Source organism: Anas acuta, chromosome 2, assembly GCF_963932015.1.
Source record: "Anas acuta chromosome 2, bAnaAcu1.1, whole genome shotgun sequence".
Taxonomy (NCBI): Eukaryota; Metazoa; Chordata; class Aves; order Anseriformes; family Anatidae; genus Anas; species Anas acuta.
In genome coordinates this window covers 156487712-156505201 of record NC_088980.1, presented here as the reverse complement: position 1 = coordinate 156505201, position 17490 = coordinate 156487712, and the positions used below count along the sequence as shown (strand labels likewise).

Genomic DNA, 17490 nt, shown 5'->3' with positions numbered 1-17490 from the left:
CTTGGGCAAAGTGTTCATGAGAGGAAAAAAAAAAAACACAAATTCCTTAGAACAAGTTGGCCTTATGCATCTCCCTGGGGCAAGCAAGACTGTGGTTGCACCCTGTGAAAAGAGCTCTCCACCCCCACTGCTATCCTGTGTAGAGCTATTGTTTTTAATCAAGCACAAAATGTTTTGTTTTGCTTTTGTATTATTATTTTTTTTTAATAGACACTTCCTGCTATTTTTCTGACTCTGTGTGACACTGGTGGCATGCAGTGGCAAGGTATTTGGGCAAATCATAACACATAATACTCTTCCAGGTAACTGTGTGCTCACATACTTTTATTTCTGTATATTGCTTATAATCTAGTAAGAGACAATGCCCAATTTATTTATTTATTTATTTATTTAATGTGTGTTGAAACAAAAGGGACTCTGTGATATTTTTCTCTGGAATTATTCTTATCTCCACGTCATATACACTGTGGCATGCCTCTATTTGTTGGTCTTTCTGTTGAGTAGAGGTTGGGTCCAGTTTTGACATTTGAACTCTCACCAGAGTGTACTGTAAATAATCCAGGCTTGTTAAAGAAAATGGCATTTCCCACCACAGATGGGGATGCATTCAGCCACATCCCAGACTCAAGCACAAATGTTTTCTGTGGCTGGTTGATGAGAGATCTCTTCCATCCATCGTGTGCTTTGACCACTTCTCAGTGCACACGAGCAGGAAAGGAAAGGAAAGGAAAGGAAAGGAAAGGAAAGGAAAGGAAAGGAAAGGAAAGGAAAGGAAAGGAAAGGAAAGGAAAGGAAAGGAAAGGAAAGGAAAGGAAAGGAAAGGAAAGGAAAGGAAAGGAAAGGAAAGGATTCAACTACTAAGCTCAGTTTACTGTAGTTTCTTGCTTTTCTTAAGGTTCTCAAATCTCAAGAGCATAAGGCTTTGCAGTAACAGCATTCGGAGACTTGTTTGCACACCACTTACCTCTTATGACACCAGGAACTTCTTCAAATTGAAAGGAAGGTGTGTCGGCATGTTGGTGGATCTTTTCTCTTCATCAATGGCTGCGGGATGAGTGACGGAAGAAAACCAGAATAACTCTGCTGACGTTAATGGCACTACCCGAAGTTACAGCACCTGATGCAGGGATGCAGGGGATAATTTTGCAAATCCTGTTTCCTGTGAGAAGATTTTGATCTTTGAGTCCTCTTTGAACTCTTGAATGGAACAGAATGGAAATGAATGGAAAGGAAAGGAATGAAAACAAAACAAAACAGAACAAAACAGAACAAAACAGAACAGAACTTCCTTTCTCTGTCTATTGCCTTTTGCCTCATATATTTTTTTTTCTTTTCTACCAAGGACAGCCCATTTATAGCCAGCTTCTATGGAACAGCTGGAGAAAGAAGCAATACACTTTCAGGCTCTGGTGTTCTTTTTTCAAAGATATTTAAGGGTAATTTTGTTTTACCTCTTTATGCTTTCCCCTGTAGGGTTTAATTTCTTGTGTTAGGCAAGAAGAGATCCAACTGGAGAGGTAAACCCGGTCCCTCAGTCAAATCCACCCAGACCTGGAATTAATATTTCTTCCTTCAAGTGCTTTGTATGTATTTTCATTAGTTGTTTCTCTTTTTTTTTTTTCTTTTTTTTTTTTTTTTTTTTGAAGGTTTGTGTGCAGTTCCTGCTCAACTCCTGCAGATGGCAAACATGCCCTTTTACAACAGTTATACACACATTAACATGCATTTGTCCATAAGATTTTATGTACATGGTATTTTTTATTTTTATTTTATTTCTTATTTTCCTGATATTTTAAAATCCCAAGTTCATTTAATTGCATGCAGAAGACTAATTCCCCTGAGGATCTAAGGATGTCTACAAATATTTTTTTAATTAATTATTAGGGATATGGTTTAGTGGGGACTGTTAGCATTAGGTCAGAGGTTGGACTCGATGATCTTGAGGTCTCTTTCAACCTAGAAATTCTGTGATTCTGTGATTATTATTATTATTATCTTTAAGGTTGGATTACGTTGACACTCCAGATTCCTGATAGATACAGCTCTGGATCTTTCTGTTGAGGAGGCAAGGTTGGAGGGCTTGATTATTTGCTGTTCACCTGCCTGGCGTCAGGCTGAAAAAGTTGTGGCAGGATGTGATACTGAGCTTGGCACCACCAATAACATTGAGGGGCTGAATCACAGTGGTAGGTATTAGCTGGAAGTTTGAGGACATGAAAGTCAGTAGGTGAAATGATGCTTCTGGATAGAGATACCAAGCATCTCCAAAAGGCACCAATCTCCTGGCGTGCAGCACTGTTTGACTACGTGGTTTGAAGAAAATGCAGCAAAGCCTGGCATATAGCACAGAAAATTTATTAAGACTTCAAGCACAGGCTTCCTTATTCATGGGGATGTCTTTTAAGTGCAGAAGAAAAAAAAAAGAAGAAAAGAGGGAGAACCAGCAAGAAGGAAACTGCAGGTCAAGTTCTATGTACTCATCAGAGCACCTGGATGAGTTGCAGCCACTGAAAGAGCCAAATCATCAGGGGATCCTGCGGAGTCCAACCTCCAAGCTTGGAGGAGTGGTGCCTTCTCAAATGTCTTAATTCAAACCAGAATTAAGTGCCAGAACAGGAGGAATTGCTGTCCAAGGCTGCTTGGCCCTGCAGAGAGGTCACTGCGCCTGTGGCTTGCAGCTCCTTTACTTGTTGGCTATCCAGGGTGCTTTGGGACTCCCTCTTGATCTTCACATCAATGCTAGTCTGTCTGAACAGCATCCCTGGAGCAGAGTTGCTTCAACTTACTCTGCACTGACAAGTAATCAAGTCTCTGTCTGACATCCTGCTTCTTTTGGTAGTCAATGCAAACAGGCCACCTCTCCATAAGATGATTTCTAAGGTCAGCATCCAGGACAGATGAGATAAGCTCAGGCCTCACCTCTAAAAAGGGCCAAAAAATCCCTGTAGAAGTTTTCAGAGTATTCTGAAGTGGTTCTGTAGAGTTTGCAGGGGAATCTTACCGACTTTTCCAATTCTTGAATGTGTTTGGTGTGGGTGCAGTGAATCACCTGGTGATACCTGCATATCACGGGCTATCCTTTGCATTTGTTGTGTAGCTGAGACTGGGGATGTGGACAAAAGAGGCTGGTGTTTCCTTGCCCTGAGCATTCCTGTGATGACCGTAAACCTGATCAGGATGTGGGGATGTCTCTGCTAAAATAGATTATGTCATATTGGATTTTAACAGCAAATTTTAGGCATCATAGTGAGAATTCCTAGTGGCTACACAACGACATTTTAGGGAAATCAAGCAGCCTCAGGAGCAGCTGTCCCAAACCAGAATGGATGGAGAAGAAATGACACCGAGTCACTAGATGGCAGTAAGGCAAGTCGCATTACAGGCTTATCCATAAGAAGGGAACCATGGATCCTAAATGAGATGTGATCAGATATACAAGAAAGCAGATGGATAGACAAGGGGAGAGAAAGATTTAAAAACAAGTAGATATATAGATGTCCACAGAGAGGGATGGACAGATAGCACAGGAGGAGACGCTCCTGTGCCCTGTGTGTGTGATTACAGGCAGTCATTTTGGGGCTTTGCTCTGCTTGGGACAATAGGTGGCAGTATGTCCCCTGTGTTGGCCCAAGGTATTTCACTAAGCTCCCAGCTATTTTCCACTCTCCCATGAACATGAGTTGGGGTGGGGAGGCATGCTGTGGGTCCAGCAGCAGGAAACATGATTCCTGCTGCTCCTGGACTGCTCTTAGCATCCTGCAGAGATGTAGCTCCAGCTACAGGTGTAGGTGCCTACCACTGCTTTAGGTCATGGTCTAGGAAATTCTACAAGGATTTATATCTAGGTTGCTGTTCAAGTAAGCTTCAGAGCACGTGGAGGCAATGATAGGTTGCCTGAGTCCAGCAAAGAGACAGGAGCAGTCATTAAGATCAGAGCATTGAACAAAGACAGAAAAGTCTTGAGGTCCCTGTAACTGGGCTGCTGACGGACATTTTCCATGTGTCTCTGCTTCTTTGTGCCTCTTCTTTCTCTAATGGCAAACAGGTCTGATGACACCTGTTTCACAAGGCAAATGTTTTGAGATCGGTAAATGTCATAGGTACAACGAGTACTTGTGGGTGCCAACAAGTACAACGATCATTACAAATGTTTGACAGGCAAAGAGCCTGTTTGACCTTGACTGTTTCTACAAGGGACCAGGCACCAGCTGTTCCCATTTGGGATTTCAGATTTCAGCGATTTGCCCGGCCAGCCTTGGAGGAAAAGTTCACCTTCACATCACACACGCTCTTGCTGACAACCATGAAATCAATGCGCTGCTCCAAACTAATCCCATCATCGTGCTAATTTTGTCTGTGGAGCAAACTGTAGATGGACAAAATTTCCCAGGACTGTAGGGGTTGCAGATGCCCATACGGTGGTGCTGTTGCCGCGTTGCTGGTGCACAGAGCCCTCGGTGTGTGGGAGCAACCCAGACTGTTTGTTTAAAATCTCAGCAACTTCAGAGCATCAAAAATGCATTTGACTTTTTTTTTTTTTTTTTGTTATTTTGTTATTTTGCTAATTGCTAAGCTCTTTTGGTTGTAAAAGACTCGGAATGTGGGATATCTGCCAGCCTCTGCTGGCGATGCCTCGTGCATCCCCGAATTGTTTGCAGGAAAATGAAGTGCATTTTCCCATGCCTACGCTTTGGAGTTGGGGTAAAGTGTGGGGAGAGAAGCTCATCCTGGGATCACAAAGCAGCTCTATGCTTGCTCTGTCCTCACAAAACACTTTCATACCCCCTTGTATGCCAGGCATTGAGGCTTCTTTGGGACAGATATATCAAAAAGTAACTTGTAATATAGGTAGAGAACATGATTTTCCTGAGACCATACAACAAGAAACCCCCAGGAAGAGGTTCTTCCAAGTCTGTCACCTTCTCTTTCCGTCAGAAATATGATCTGGTTGCTCTGAGCCCACATAATTTCTATTGGGAAAAGCCCAAAGTTTCTAGTCTGGTGGCTGCAGGCAGTAAAGGGTAGACCTGATGGCTGGACTCACCAAGTTCTCTTAGAACATGTCCCTAAGCACCATGTCCAACCTTTCCTTGAACCCCTGTCCTCATTTTGAATCCAAAGTTTGGGTGGTGGTCCCTTGGAGAATGTCACAAAATCACAGAATGTAGTAGTTACCCCATTTTAACACAGTTTGGGGAAGAGACGTTGGCACCAGAGCTCAGTTCATGGTCTTAGATATAGGGTAAGTATTTTCTTGATGGAATATATTTGTCGGGACTGTTTTGTGACTTGGTCAGGAATTTGTTGACAAAATGCTTTCTGTGTTGGAAAATATCAGTTTGTTGACAAGGAAGTGTTCTGCAGAAATAATATAGCTATTTTAAGTTCATGATGGATTTTACATCAAACCCAAATAGAGAGCCCAAGATCAATCTAGCATAACCAATCTCCACCAGTCAGGGCATGCAATTAAGGTGAGGGAGATACAGGATCAGTCCTTTTAAGTCATGTTTCCTTTTGCCTGAAAAGATGCTCTACCCACAGATACTGGAATTCAGATTGTATTTGTCTTTGTCCCTCTTCTTACAACAGTTCTGTTTTGTGTTAACGAATTATAAACTAATTGGGCTGGAGAGATGCTGTGTCTTGAAGCAATTTGATTTTGATGAATTGGCAAATTCTGACAAAAACTGTTTCATTAAGAAAGCTTTTTTCTTGGCTGCTTTATCAAATGCTCCAATGCTTAGGATAGCAGAAGAGAAGCTGTGTAAACCAGGAGACATAATGGGAATTCTGATTAATATTTGTCATTTCCTCCATTTTGACTGTTTAGCTGAAAAAATTGATTTGAAAAATCAACGCACAGTTTCTCAGAGTCATTATGAAAAGAGAGGTATGGGTTGTTTTATTTTTTTTGCTAAACATGGTGTATGCAAATGGATCTAAAAAAAGATATATATTTTTAAATATTTTTTTCCTCTGTCTGTATATCCTATTTTTAGTACTGGCTAGGAGGCCCTTTTTCATGCAATATCAGGCAAATGAAATTGTTTCTAACTCCAAGCATTACTTTCCTGTCATGACAGCATGCAAGCCAAAATGATCAATATAGATTAAAAAAAATATATCATCACTTCAGAGTTTCCTCATTGGTATCTACATCCTCAAGGTTTTCTTTGGTGTATCGTCAGATTACCAGTTTTTATCTGCCTGTATCATACTGTGATTCAGTGATGCTCTGGGTTTCTTCTCTCATCAGCCACTAATGATGACATTGGGGATGCAATTAGGGTCTGTATCTGGCCATGCCACCCAGAATGCTCTCTACACTCAGGGGAGATGTGGCCAGAAGAGCTTGGTTTGCTGTTTAACTTATCCTAAAGATGACGTTTGAATTTAGTCAGACAAATTGTGTCTCCAGCTCTGTTGGTTTTGTTGGTTAAATCTCTACAGACTACAGTGGGATCTTGGACACCTGGCTAAAAGACAGAGCACTGCATTGCAGACAGCCACGTTTTGTGAAATATTCACTAATAAATACATAGATTAAAGGAAAAAAAAAAAAAAAGAAAGAAAAAAAGGAAAAAAAAGTTCAAATAGCATGACTAAGCTGATCCCAGTGGTTACACTTTTGGTTTTGTCACTGGACTGAAGTCATCCTTCATACATCCCCAGGCAGGAGTCAGAAATGCCTTCTCCTGCTTGACCTTTACAAATTTCACATCCTGCTTCACTGTAACCTTTTCAGACATGCCACAGACCCCAATCATAGATTTTTGCAATCGATACTATAGCTCTGCAGCGAGCACATGGCTTAACAACTACTTTTTCAGTTTCTTCAGCAAAAACAGGGATACCAAAGGATGGAGACAGAAATGTGTCTGGGACTAGCTGTTTAGGTATTGTCACATGCCCTTCAGCTCCCTCCCATGACTACTTTGTCTTCATCTGGGCAAAAGGCATGAAAATTCAGTGTATGGATGTGATGCTGGACCCATCTAACCTATGTGCTGAATTACTGCTGTTTCTAAAAGTGGTTGAGGAGCTGAAGTTCTTTGTTGGGATTACTCATTTGAGTTTCTCCTCTATTTGACCATTTTTCACAATCCTAAGAGCATGTCTAGACCTTTGAGATCTTTCTCCTCATCGGATTTGTTTGACCATGTGTTGCTGCTAGCCAGACAGAGGTGCGGGTGGATAGATGGATAGATAGAGGGATGGGGAAGCAATGCAATTAACATAAGCCATATTTCCATAGGAGACCAGGTTACAACTTATGGGACAACAGGAAGAGCATCCATAAATGGGAAAGAAAAAACAAAACAAAACAAAAAAAATAAAATAAAATAAAATAAAATAAAATAAAATAAAATAAAATAAAATAAAATAAAATAAAATAAAATAAAATAAAATAAAAATAAATAAAAATAAAAAATGAGGGTAGAGAAAAAAAATATGAAAAGTCAGGGATGGTACAAAATAACTGCTGACCAGGGAACAGTTAAAGGGTTAATAAGAAAATGAATGGGTGTTATTCCTACCTTGTGGTCCACAAACCTGGGGTAGAAGAAAAAGGAAAGTGCTAAGACTTCAGGAGTTTGGGGACAGTTTGCTTCTTCCATTTGATGGTTCACATTGGATGGACCTTGGCTAATTCTTCTTCGCTGAATAAAGCAAGGTCGTACGCTCTCAGGGGTATTGCAGCCCGGCTTGAATTAATTTTCTATTAATTACTGGAGTGATTTTAGCATGAATAAGCAATGGCTATTTTTGGCAGCAGGACTGATTAGGCATCAGAAGGAACTACCCTGGGAACTGGTGGGGCACCTGCTGCTTTGGAAGGGGAGAACAGACATCCCCGTTCAGAGCAAAGTATCCATCTGGCTCAGGTACTGCCTCTGACATTGGTCCTTAGTGGATGCACAGGGAAAGATTATGAAAGAAAAAGGCAGAAAAAATTCTGCTTTCTCTCTCCACACTTCCCTGGCTTTATCTACCTATGGCTTTGTGGCTTCACAAGCAGGAGGTGCCATCCAAACCATCCTGCTTCTTTGTGAAATATTTGTTTCTATGGATTTCTCTCACCTATTAGTCATTTATGTTCTTTGGTACTAACATATCCTCTACAAAACTTTCACTTATCTTCAGACTCACAGCTGCTCTTTCCAAGACTAAAAAAAAAACCTTCTTTTTCTCTTTCCTCCCTGACCATCTTTTCCAAATCTCTTTTGCTTCTCCCTGGAGCAGCTCCAACGGGTACATCTTCTTGCTGAGGTCATCAGCTCAAGGTTGGAAGCCTTTTGGAAGAGGGATTTTTGCCAAAAGTGAAGTAACGCTCTCAGTTCAGCTCCAGTGGGAACAGCGTAAATTCTGCAGGAGCTCAGACACCGTGGTCTGGTGTTTTCTTCTAGCCATTCATTTCTGAAGCCATGGCAACCTTTTTAAAACTTCCCAAGAGAAAGTGACAAACAAGTGCTTTGAAATACAATGCCGACACCTCTCTAAGTAAATTAAATATTCCTGGGTTTTACTTTGATTTATTTATTTATTGCCTGTTTAGTATTATTAATTTCACCGCTGAGACCAATTGACAAGAAATGGCTGTGTGAACACCACAATATCTTTTACCATGCAAGTAAGAGGGCTATAAGAAAACTGGCTGCTGGAAATAGTCCCTGACCCATACTTACTTTCAACCATACAAGAATTGTTTGGGACAGTTTTAGGCATTTCACTGTATTTATTGGACTAGGTGTTGTGTGATTGTTCATTAAAAAGTCTTAAATATAAAGAATAAATAATAAGTTACTGGCAAGTTATGTTATTAAGGATGTAGCAGAGTATATAAAGTTTTGCAAAGCTATCTAAGTTAAGGTTTTTAGCCTAAGATAATTGAAAGAGACATCAAGGGGAGAAAAATCAAAAGAAATAGTCATAGGTGAGAAGTGCACAAAGAACCTGATTTCCATCTGAACAGCCAGAATCAGCCACAGTACCAAATCAGGCTGGGTTAGACAGAGCTTGCCTGGAAATAAGGTTATAAATTAAACAGATGAATTTATCAAATTTGTAATAATGCAGATTTGTGTCAGAGATTGCAGAGGGTGGGCTGTGCCCTGAAGATGTTCCAGTTCCCAGTGTGGGGACACACAGACTCCTTCTACTTCAACACCAACAGCTTTGACCCCAAATATCTGACCCCTGAAAGTATTTCTTAACAGCATAAAACCTACAAAAGGTTTAGCAGGAATAGGTTATTCTTTCTGTTTTGCTTATAAAACTGTGCTACTTGCAGCTTAAGGCTATTTGTAATATTCCTCCACACAGCATTGTTTTGCCTTATTTTGACTGCTTTGCAATTAATCTTTTATGTAGGAATCTTAGAATCTTTCAAAATCAATTTTCAGTTTTGTGTAATTCTTTTTTTTTTTTTTTTTTCTTGAACTAGCAAACCATTACTGGACTTGTGCTAAAACCTTTCTAAGTTCAGGACAGCTGACAGTGTTCAGACCAATTTAGTAGCATAGAAATAGCCAGTGTTCACCACAGGGAGGTTGTTTTTACAGTGAGCTGGGGCTTTTTGGCCATGAAAGTATTAATTATAGTCCACGAATTTGGGATGACTCCTGCTTTTCTGGTGACCCTGACTACAGTAGCAGCAGCCAGGCTGTTTGTCCAGCTTTGCTTTGTGGATGATCTGGGAGACAGGTGTTGCATTTGAGTCAGTGCTCAAGATCTACCAAATAGTACATTTTTGTTTGTTTGTTTCTTCTTTTTTTTTTTTTTTCTCTCTTTTTTTTTTCTCTTTTTTTTTTTTTTTTTATTTTTATTTTTCTCTCTCTTTTTTTTTTTTTTAAATAAAAAATATCCTTCAAAATGCATCCAACGGGAAGGACAAAACACACAGATAGTCTCCAAATGAAACGAATCCACACAGGTGGACCACAGTTTTTAAGAGAAACCCATAAAAAAAAAAACAAAAACACAAAAGAATGGCAATAATTTTTCATCTGCCTTATAGGTCACCACTGGCAGAATAATTGAGCATACCCAGAATATAATCATCAGTGCTCACTCCAAACTTTGCTTTGCAGCCAGGGTTCACAAGGTGCAATGTGTTCAGTGATTGCTTTGCCTCCGTGCCAAAATGCAGCTTCCTTGGGGTTGAAAAAGAATGTGGAGATGAGTTTTTGCCAGTGGTGTCCCTTGCCAGGGCCAGAGGTACTGGGCACAAACTGGAGCACAGGAGGGTCCCTCTGAACACCAGGCAGCATTTCTGTGCTGTGCTGGTGCTGGAGCCCTGGCACAGGATGCCCAGGGAGGTGCTGGGGGCTCCTCCTTGGAGATCTGCAAAAAAACATCTGGACATGGTCTTGTGCAAGCAGCTCTGGGTGTCTCTGTTTGATCAGGGGTTGCACCAGGTGGACCCAGAGGTGCCTTCCAACCCCAGCCACTCTGATTCCATGATTTTGTGAAATGGAAGGGCTTATTAACAGTGGACAACAATGCTGCTTGGAAATTCAAGACAGATATATTCATATCTGTGATGATCATTATGAGATTTAGGGTTCAAAGAGATGTTCTGGTGGCCTGGAACTTGGCCATGGCACACTACTGACCCTTTCTGCTATTTCTGCTCATGGGGAACCTCACTTGCTCTGCCTCTCAGCTGCAGCTGGCATCTCTGATAAAGCAGCCCCTAGCACTGCTCTGAAATGATGTCTCAAAGGTGATTTCCCAATTACTTAGGGACTTTGTCTGTCAAAACAAGCAAACAAGCATGTACGTAACCTTAAACATACACGTTTAGTCCCATTTGGCTTGACTGGTTAGGTGACTTAGTGTCTTACTCAATAAATGCCCTCAAACAAAGGACAGTGACACCCTCCACACCCCCAGGCCTTTTATTGCTGTTATTTATTCCCACTAGCACAGGAATTTCTTGCTTTCCTTGGTCATATTGCTCTATCATAATATGCTTATTGCTCTGTGTAAAAAGAGCTGAGGCACCAGGTTGGATTGAAAGCTACTTGCTTTTACATATGTTTATGTGAATTTCTGTTTTAGTACCTACTCTTGCTTTTTTTTTCCCCCATCTTTTTTTAACCACTCTGTTTTTGAGCAAGTTGTCTGGTAATTACACTATCTTTGATAAACATTTCTATTAACCACAACTTGTAAATACCTTGCCTACTCTAACTGCGTGCAATTTATCATAAAGGCTTGGGAAGCCTTTGCTTTGCCTCTTCTGTGTAGAAGAAAGGGAAATAAAGAGGAAAACTCACAGTTTTATTTTAAGTAAGCTATTAAGAATGGGGCTTACCTTTGTAGTTCTATTTATTTATTTATTTTTATTTTTATTTTTATAACTATGACAGCTTAGGCTTCCTTTAGCATGGTTACATATTTTGGTTCCTAGCTTTATATAATGTCTTATATATTGGGTTCTGACAGTATCCGTTGTATCCAGTTTTTATGAATTTCTTTGATCCCTATTCCATTTACCCACATCAGCTTTATTACCACCATGGTGTGCATAAGCATAGACCCCTGCAGACCTGTTTGACATGACCCTTCACTCAAACTCCATTTAGGAGAATCTCAGCTCAGTCTCCATCTCCGGCAGATTTCTCCCAGTGTAAAAGGCAGGAAGCAAGCTGAGGGAAATTCTTGCTAAAAAGGGGGAAAATAAGTGTTTCTCATTGCCTTTGGCATTCAGGTGATGAACACATTATGGTGCTTTGGGCTAGTGAGCATGTACCAATGGCTGCTTTCCTGTCCCTACCGCTACATCCTACTCACTTGCATTTCACAGAATTGCAGACAGGTTGAGGTTGGCAGAAGCCTTTGGAGGTCACTTGGACCAACCCTTGCTCCAGCAGAGCCCCCTGAGCTGGTGCCCAGCATGATGCCCAGGTGGGTTTAAAGACTTCCAAGTTGGAGCCCCCAGCACCTCTCTGGGCAGCCTGTGCCATGGCTCCAGCACCCATCCAGCACAGAAACGCTGCCTGATGTTCAGAGGGAGCCTCCTGTGTTCCAGTTTGTTCCCATGGCCTCTGGTCCTGGCACTGGGCACCACTGGCAAGAGGCTGGCTTCATCCTTTATGCTCTCTCCTCTCACTTATTTATGGACATAGATGAGCAGCCTCAGCAATCTCAGCCTCTCCCCACCAAAAAGAAGCTCCAGTCCCTTCATCATCTTTGTGGACATCTTCACTGGACTCTCCCCAGTATTCCCAGGTCTCTCTCGTACTGGGGAGCCCAGAACTGGACTCTGCACTTCAGCTGTGGCCTCACCAGGGCTGAGTAGATGGGAATGGTGTTTGCTGACCTCTTCCACTGCACTCCTGCCATGGAGAGATGCACACTGACATAACCTTTCCAGGCAGAAAACCACTCTCAAGAGGCACATGGAAACGTAGGAAATCATATTTAAGAGTTTGAGATATAAATGGGCATCCAAAACATTCCCCTCAGGTCCAACTGCAGTGGGTAGGGTGCTAAAGAAGCATTTACCTTCTGCAGGCACTTCAGCATGGGAAATATTGAAGAACTGCCTAATACTAGGAGCCAGACAGCTTTTAATAGGTATGTTATTATCAACTTTGGATTTGTGAAGTGCAGCCACTGACTTATAATAGGAACACTCTCCTTAGCCCTGTTTCACAGCTCCGCAAAGACAACTCTTCTGACTGCTGAGGTCTCCACATTTTTGAGAAGGGTTTGTAACTTGTGGCACTTGAAGGTCCTTGAGCTCACATCTGCTGAGAACATAACCTTTATGAAGTATCTCGGATAGGGTAATTGCTAATGAAGACATTCAGCGCCAGTAGGCACCTCTGTAGATGTTACTTTATCTTTCCTGGATGGTCCCATTTATTTGAAAGATGCTTCTTCTTTATTTGAATGAACTCCTGATTAAAGCTGTTTGAAAGCATTCATAAATTCAAAAATACCCATTCTTCAGCTGGATGCTGCCTCAGACGTTTTCCCTCAAGATCTTTCTGTCCTACCCAAGAAACAGAGCTCATAAGATAGCCTCGTGGAGGGATGGAAAGTAGGGGATGTTTGAGGGTTTAGCTCTCCTTAGAAAACCCTTCTATCCCTGGTCCTCACCAGCCACCCATTTTTTCAACTTTTTGGTATTTTCAGCCATGGCTCTTCATGGCTACATCTAGGGATGTAATTTCTGTTGCTGGCAAAGGTGATGGCACTTTTTTGCTTCTGACCAGCAGGTTTCTGAAGTCAGTCTCAGTGAAATGGGTACTTTCTATGTCTGGAATGCAGCAAAGAAGAGGAACTTTCTAAAGAAGTCTTGGCATACAACCTACAAGGATTTTAACCACAAGTCTTATAAGGCTCCAAATCTCACCACTGCTGGTCTGCAAGGACCAGCTGCTGGTCTTCTTCTTTATGGGAGAGAAGTTTTCTTGTCCAATGGGTCAAATATTTCCCCATTGCAACTAGGGGTTTTATAGTGCTGATTTTGCTGCTTTTTTCCCTTGTTATTTCCCCTATCTGCCAACTCACCCTGGCTTTCAAAACCCAGCTCACTGGCAGAAACTACAAATCCACGTCAAATTTGCCAAAATATTTAGAAGAAAGTAACAAAACACACACAAAACAGTTTGTACCATTTCTATGGTAGAATAAATGTTTGTGAATGTCTCTGCAAAGGGGACTTCTTTATTTCTGCTTTTCACCTAAGGGAAACCTTTTGCTCACCATTTTCTAGCAGATGTTCCCCGTGTCCCTGAGTTTCAGAACATTTGAAACACTTATCTACCAAACTCCCATTGGTAGAAAAGTCTTAAAATCTGACCTGAGGCTTCCTGTGTGGGATGGGGAAAGGCAGGCAAAATATGGAATCACCAAAGTTCATAAACTAGTAGTACCTAACTGAAGTTTGTTGAAGTTCATAAACCAGTAGTACTTAACTCCAAGGCTGCAATCATCAAAATCAGTTTAAACCTAAACATGAGACTACTTAAAGCTGTTCAAAGGCAATTGAAGCGTAGTGCAATGAAGAAAGAAATCAGCTATTTCCACCTAAGCCCTGTCAGACACAAAAATCCACACAAATTTCGCACAGGATCCAGGAAGGTTTCACAATGAGCTTGGGACAGGCCTTGAGCATCTTCCTGGGGAACCTAATGATCTTTTTGAGTAATGGATTGTCCAAAGACAAATTTCTATCTCCTTTACTGCCTGATACAGCTGATATCCAACTTTTGTTGATGACAAAGTTGCAATTTAGCTGCAAGCATTCCTCCTCAAGGTGTTCCTTCCCCCTATAAAATGTGATTGTGTAGCTTCTAACCACCTCAACCAAGAAGAACTGTGTTACACAACCTTCCCCTGAGTCAAACCATGTTTCTTTACTCCTGCTTCTCACCTGAGAAAGTGGCTTTTGCCCTCCTTGATTAACAACTTTTGCTTTTTCTTCAGTTTATTTTTTTTATTTATTCAGTGTTTTTGTCAATGCTCTTATTGCTGCTTTGCCTGGCAGGCAGGTTCTGGGGCAGGACATATCTGATTCCTGTTTCTATTAACACATGTGACTTCAGGAAAGGGTTCTCCTTGGTTGAAACTGAAAGAATGAAAGCCCAGGGTCAGGGCATTATTTGCTTCACCAGGATCCTTTGGGGATTTTACCTAATGCACTGCCTGCTGCTGTAAGAGCAGAGGCAGTGTCCAGGCTCTCTGTAGAGACTTTGGCCCAGAACATGTACCAGGTGATTTGTGTTGAAAGTAGTGTTGTTGTTTTTTTTTTTTTTTTTTTCAGCCTTCATGTGGCTTTTAAGGCAGCAGCTGGGAGCAAGTGTCCTACCTAAATCATAGACATGAGCTATAAATCTTGTGACAAAACTGGGGGCTCTTCAAAGACAGTCACCAGCACTGTATTTTTCAGGCAGCAGGTGTTAATTAAAGGTGGAGTGATGACTGTGCTCCTTGCCAGAATGCTTTCACAGTGGAGGGAATGAGCAGGGCTGTCTGCATTTCTGTCTGTACGTGGAAAACAGGTATGGAGAGCAATAAGGGCGGTGGTACTATTAAGGCTGAAGGAAGAGTGGGGGGATTTTTCTTCTGAATCACTCTACCTTGAGCTGTGTCAGAAGGATAGCAAGGAGAAATGGAGCTGTGATATTGGGAAAGTCCAGCTGGATAGCACCTACTTCATCCATCCAAGACCCAGAGAGACTGGGATTGATAATTATATAGGGAGAGATTTAATCTCAGTGAGAGTTTACTTTCCATTGTCTCCTTATTTTTAGGGTTTAGTGAATGAAAAGACAGTAAAGACAGCACACACATCCCCTACAACAGCCACTGCTTTTTAAACAAATGTGTGGGTCTTTAGAAAGCTGATTCTCATCCCTGGTACATGTAGAAGAGCTGGTGGGTGAGGAAAATCAGCTTGTTTTTGGTCCTGGTTCATCAGAGTACAGAGAAAAGGGATGCTGAGCATGTGGATAAGGGTGGCTGGGAAGGGTGAGGAAGTCCAGCAGAGTGCTGCCCACCCCATGTGTGCAGTGCCAAGACCATTCCCTGTGCAGGGGAAGGACAGCCCACAGCAGCATCCGTCAGCAAGGGGCAGTCCTGCAGGGAAGTCCTGTCTCCATAGCCCCTCAGAGAGTTTTCTCCAGCACTGCTTTCACACAGGGTGATGCTTGAGGAATTGATAGACCTGACTCTTGCAGGAGAGGTGCTTTGCAGCGGCTGATTGCACTCTCACAACAGATTTTATTTTTCTCGAAGCTTCCTTGGGGTCTGATGTGCTCATCACATGCATTGTGGCAGACTAAGAGTGGTTGCTCCCATGACACGGGAACCCTTTTGCCCTTCAACAGGGCAGACAAATGTTTGAAAAGTGCATTTCAGCTTGCACTGCCTTTAATCTTTTCCCATCCTGAATCCTGAAGTCAGCAGCTTGGATCTCACCATGCAGGAGGTCCAAGGAAAAAAAAAGTGGCAGGAACTGGGCAGGAGCACAACCAGCTCCCCATCAGATACCGAGCAAGGGCTCAGGGAGCTCACTGGCAGAGGTCAGAGTTTCCTAGCAAATATGTGAACATTTTCAACCTATGCTAGAACTGGCCTTTGGCCTAGTGACAACAGCAGAAAGCAGTCAACAGCTTTGCACCAAATGTCCACCTGCTCCCTTTCCTTCTGTACTCAACATCTGCCCTCTCCCTTTGCATTGTAGTTACTGTGAGTCTGGTGCAATGTGTGTGACACATTTTTAGGGGTTGGGCAGGAGGCTCAAAAATCGTTGAGGGAGTGTAATGCTGTCAGATATCAGCTTGCACTGCCTAGAGTGCATGTCTCAGTTGCATGGAGTGAATCCCAGGGCTGATTGGAGAATCACCCCTCTTGCTTTGCCAGCATGCTTCTTTTTGTAGGTTGGGTGAGCATAACTTGTCTCAGAGAGTCTCTGGGGTAAATCCAGGCAATTCGCTTGCTTGAAAGTGTTCCTCTATAAGTCTTCCAGCTGAGCTGCTCCTGCCAAAGCCCCTGAAAATGAAGACACTCAATAAAGGTGTTAAGAAAGCACAAAGGTGTGACAACAGCAAGATCTTAAAATAGGAAATCTTGTAAATCAGTCAGGTGGATTATTCTTCCTTATTTTTGCTTTGGCTTTTGCTTTCTTTTGTTCATTGCTCTAAGAATTGTCAGGTAGAAAACACAAGTATCATCCTGATTGATACCTGCTCCACAGCTGAGCAAAACCTACTGGATATGTAGCATCTCAGGATTTCCCAATTATGCCAAATGGATGGACTGGCTTGAGTTGTAGTAGCACAGCTCTGCTTGGTCTCCTGGCCACTGAATGATGTATATAAAGGGGTGGGGGACCACATTTGCCTCATCCTAACCCACTGAAGATTGGGAGAACAAATAAGAAAGGTGAAAAAAGGGGCCAGTGGGGACATATATGTACTGATAATTCTGCAATACCCATGGCACAGACAGGTTATAGAGATCAGAACAAGAAGGATCAAGAAGGGGCAATTATTGAACGTGGCCTTGGCCTCCTCTCATTCTTTGTGATCTAAGATACTTAAATACTCTGTCTGCAAAATTTTTCAATAGTTATTGATTACAGGTCAGCTGCACAGGGCCATGTAATCATAGCTAGTCTTATTTAGAATTCCTCAATGGTTTATCCCAAAGCATTTTGGTAAGGAGGTGAGGCTCACAGGGGGAGGGAATATTGTTTCTGAGACCAACAGATGTAGCTGGAGAACACTGTTGAGCTCTCAGGCACATAAGCCCTTCATCAGGCCTGAAACAGAAGCAGCAGGCTTGAACATTAGAACAGCTGAGAACAAAATTACTCCGAGTTATCTTCCTGGTGTTAATTGGTGAGATAATTTGAAAGGAAAGGTATCTTATACTTGTGAAGCAAGCAGGTGTGTTGGTAGGGCCAGTAAGTGATAAGGTCATTACCCTGCAGGATAGAGAGACAGAAAAGAAGCAAATCTAGTG

General features: G+C 42.0%; 1 long non-coding RNA gene across 1 annotated transcript; it reads right to left on the bottom strand.

Moving 5' to 3' along the window:
* Nucleotides 1-15214: 15214 nt before the first annotated feature.
* On the bottom strand, nucleotides 15215-17200 carry LOC137851872 (uncharacterized). The gene is made up of 2 exons (XR_011093559.1): nucleotides 16736-17200; nucleotides 15215-16515 (listed from the first exon to the last, which is right to left on the bottom strand). It is a non-coding gene; the product is annotated as an uncharacterized lncRNA (long non-coding RNA).
* Nucleotides 17201-17490: the final 290 nt, after the last annotated feature.